Raw genomic sequence first — 4,254 nt, forward strand, 5'->3', positions numbered from 1 at the left:
GTATGTTCCTGCAAGTCAGTCCGCTAACATCCTGCAGCCTGGCCTGCAGGGGTCACTTCCGGGCATAAGAGGATAATTCAGCGTTCACAGCCCATTGATTTCCTGGCCATGCCTGCAGAAACGTCAATAAGGTGCCAACTGTGGCAGGGGTTGCTTTGTGATCCATTCTCTTTTCGGCTGAAACTTGGTTTGTCAAGGCTGCCAGACAGTCCATGATGACTTTCAGTCACAACAACCTGGGCTGGATTTGGGTCATTGACTTGGATTCTACATTAGTTAACTAATATTCTAGAGTGTAACCATTGTGCATATTTATATTGTAGTATATATCTTGGGACAATTACAGTGTTTGAAGATTTAAGACCTCTGCTTTCAAAGTGTTCAGCAATATACGAGACAAACAACACAACAGGCTCTGAGCAGGACGATGGGAGAATTGGCTGTCCACTAACTAGCTCAATAGTATCTGCAGGTCACCTCACACCCTGGAAAGCAGATCAGCCTACTGCAGATGAAATGTTTTATGATACCATGAGCATAAATCATACCATCTTGAAGGCACACTTGCAATTCTCCTGGGGCACTGGAGAAGAGCAATGTAGGTCTTCCTGACTCAGGAGGGCATTGCCTTGCCTGCATCAAAGCCATCCCTGGCTTCCTCCAAATAGTATAGCAGCGGGAATGCTGAGTCTATCAGAGCAGTGCACAGGTGCTTCTTCTGTGCTCACATTCCCAACCCAGTAACAGTGGTTCCTCCTCTTCCCATTGTTCACTTCCTCCACCAGGTCACATGGCTACATTAGGACCCGAGCTCCTGTGTTTGCCTGATTCATGTTCTGTGCCCAGATACCTCACTGCACTAATGGCACACTACTGCTCTTTTTCTCTCTCCTGTCCAGTCCCTCCACGGCACAGGCGTTTTGGCACTCCTCTTCTTTGTTCCGTTCACATCCCCTGTCCTCTTACCTCTATATGGATGGGGTATAGCTCCGTCTATAACCTGTGACCACATTCTCTGGCCAGTTACCCCCTGCACTGGAAAGGCAGGACTTCTCTCCCTCTCCCCATTCATATGCCCTGTCCAGTTATGCCACTGCCTCAGTGGGGCACGGCTCTTCTTCCTTGCTCTGTTTATGTCACCTATCCAGTTATACCAGATCCCTGAATGCTGTTGTTTGTTCCATTCATATCCTTTGTCCAGTCACATCACTGTGCTGATGGTGCAGGGATCCTCCATTTCACATCCTTTAAATCACTTGCTTAGTTGCCCCACTTCACCATTGGTGTGGACGGAGATCCTCATCTGTGCCCTATTGGCTGGGGGGAGGTGAAGCTGGGGAGGATGAAGTTTTCAAAACTTGTCACTTTAGGGGCACCTGGGTGGCTCAGTCAGTTAAGTGTCCTACTCTTGGTTTTGGCTCAGGTCATGATCATAATAGCACGGCTTTGTGGGTTCAAGCCCTGCAATGGGCTCTGCACTAGCCCCACAGGGCCTGTTTGGGATTCTCTCTCTCTCCCTCTTTCTCTGTCCCTCCCCCACTCATGCCATCTCTGTCTCTCTCCTAAAATAAATAAACTCAAAAAAACCTATAACTTTATATTAAAATAGAAAACAAAACATGCTGTAGTAATTATGTGATTATAATCTAGGGGGAAAATATCTTCCTTGGTAGAGATCTACATTAATTATATATTCCACTATTTACCTATCAGTGTTTCTCCATGCAAGAGCAGAAATATTAAATAATCTCACATTGTGGGTAGCAGGAGACTTTTATCCTTCTTGATAAAGATCCTAGGTTTATTTCAATTAAAATACTTAATGGTTTTGGGGCATTTGGGTGGCTAAGTGAGTTAAGCATCAGGCTTGATTTCGGCTCAGGTTTGTAGAATCAGATTTCAAACCTCATGATTTATGAGTCCAAGCGCAGAGCCTACTTGAGATTCTCTCTATCTCCCTCTCTCTCTCTGCCCCTCCCTTGCTCACACTCTCAAAATAAATAAATAAAACATTAAAAAAATACTTTCCAATTTCACAGTATTTAGTTTTGTTTATACTACACTACCTTCATTTCCTACCAGTTTTATTCCAAATTGTTCTGCTTTTTTATAGAACTTATTCCTTCATAGCCCTCTTTGAGCTATGTCAGACATATGTGTCTCACATTACTTGTCAGGCTCTTCCATCAATTATTTTCACTGCGACTGGCATCAAAGTCTCAGTTTTTTGTTCATCCTTGATACTAGATTTTATCATGTAACTTTGGATTTTGGTCATCAGACTAATTTTTGAATGGGATTTCTTTTTGTTAGCTTTCCTTAACGTTTTCCTCTTGTTTTCTTGCTCTTGCCTTGGGGTAGGCAGAATTTCTATGAAGGGCTTTATGGTGACTCCAAAAATATATGTCCATATCCTAATTCCTGGAACCTGGGAATATTACTTTATGTTGTAAGGCAAAATATTGATGAAGGATATTGAAAAGAGGAGCTTATCCTGGATTATCTGAGTGAGTTCTAAATACATTCACATGTATTCTTATTTTTAAAAACAAAGGCATAACACTCTCCAGTTCTGTCCACGTTGCTACAAAGGGCCATATTTCATTCTTTCTCAGTGCCACATAGTATTCCACTGTGTATATAAACCACAATTTCTTTATCCATTCATCAGTTGATGGACTGGCGAGTGTTATGCTAAGTGAAATAAGCCATACAGAGAAAGACAGATACCATATGTTTTCACTTTTATGTGGATCCTGAGAAACTTAACAGAAACCCATGGGGGAGGGGAAGGAAAAAAAAAAGGTTAGAGTGGGAGAGAGCCAAAGCATAAGAGACTCTTAAAAAATGAGAACTGAGGGCTGTTGGGGGGTGGGAGGGAGGGGAGGGTGGGTGATAGGTATTGAAGAGGGCATCTTTTGGGATGAGCACTGGTGTTGTATGGAAACCAATTTGACAATAAATTTCATATATTTAAAAAAAAACAAAGGCAGACAGGTTTTGGACAGATACACACAATAGAGAAGGCAATGTAAAGGTGAAGCAGAGAGAGAGGTACCCAATATGTACCCAGAGAGAGATGTACCCAAGGAATCCCAATAGCCTCTCAAAGCTAGAAGACGCAAGTGATACATTTTCTCTTGGAACCTCCACAGAACGGGCCCTGCTGACACCTTAATTTCAGACTTCTGGCCTCCAGAGCTGTGTGAGAGTAAACTTTAATGGTTTTTAACTACCCAGCTTGTAGTTATTTGTTATAGCAGCTATAAGATACTAACACAGCATGAGGACTTAGGCCATATATCCTGGAGCCTGTGAATGTTATAAAATAGTGTGCCTGTGATTGTGTTATGTTGTACAACACAGGTGACCTCTAAAATGGAAATTATTCATGTGGGCCTAATCTGATCACATGAGCCCTTAAAAGCAGAGAACTTTCTCCAGCTGGTGGCAGAAGAAAAAGTCAAAAGAATTCAGAATGATTTGAAGCACAGGAAGGATTTGACACGCCATTCCTAGCTTTGAAAAGGGAGGAGGCCAGTGCTGAGTAATGCAGGTGGCTTCTGGAATCTGCAAATGACCTCCATCTGACATCCAGCAAGGACTGGGGGCCTTAGTGCTACAAACACAGAGAACCTAATTTCCCCAGCAACCTGAATGTACTTGCAAGCACATTCTCCTCTAGACCCTCCAGATAATATACAAGCCCAGCTGACACCTTAATTTTGGACTTACAAGACTCTAGGCTGAGAACACAGTTGAGCCTGCTCAGACTTCTGATCTAAAATCTATGAGCTAAAAAAAAAAAAATAGGTGTTATTTTAAGCTGCTCAATTTATGGTAATTTGGAAAGCCAGCAATAGAAAGTAAATATGCCCCTTCTCTGTGTGGTCTTCCTTGCCTATCTAGAGATTGCATGGTTGTTTCCACCTGGTCCACAGGCCCTCTCCACCACCCCCTGCAGAATAAGACTGGACATGGCTATTTCTGGGTCCCAGCCCCACTGTGATTTTGAGGGTATTGTGAATCTCATCTCTCAGCCAGCTAGAAACGTCATGCAGTGCACATCAATCAGCATGAGGTTTTACTGGACAACAATGACTCCACAACAATGTTTTCAGCCTCCTGAAAAAGTGGACGTGGTACCCCTCAGTCCCCGAATTCAAGTATGGAATCTGAAAAGTACTCCTAATGCCCAAAATACAAGGAGCACTTGTGTGATTTACCATCTAGAAAGTGAATCATTTTGCTCTT

This window comes from Prionailurus bengalensis, chromosome X (assembly GCF_016509475.1).
Source record: "Prionailurus bengalensis isolate Pbe53 chromosome X, Fcat_Pben_1.1_paternal_pri, whole genome shotgun sequence".
In the NCBI taxonomy this organism is placed as follows: domain Eukaryota; kingdom Metazoa; phylum Chordata; class Mammalia; order Carnivora; family Felidae; genus Prionailurus; species Prionailurus bengalensis.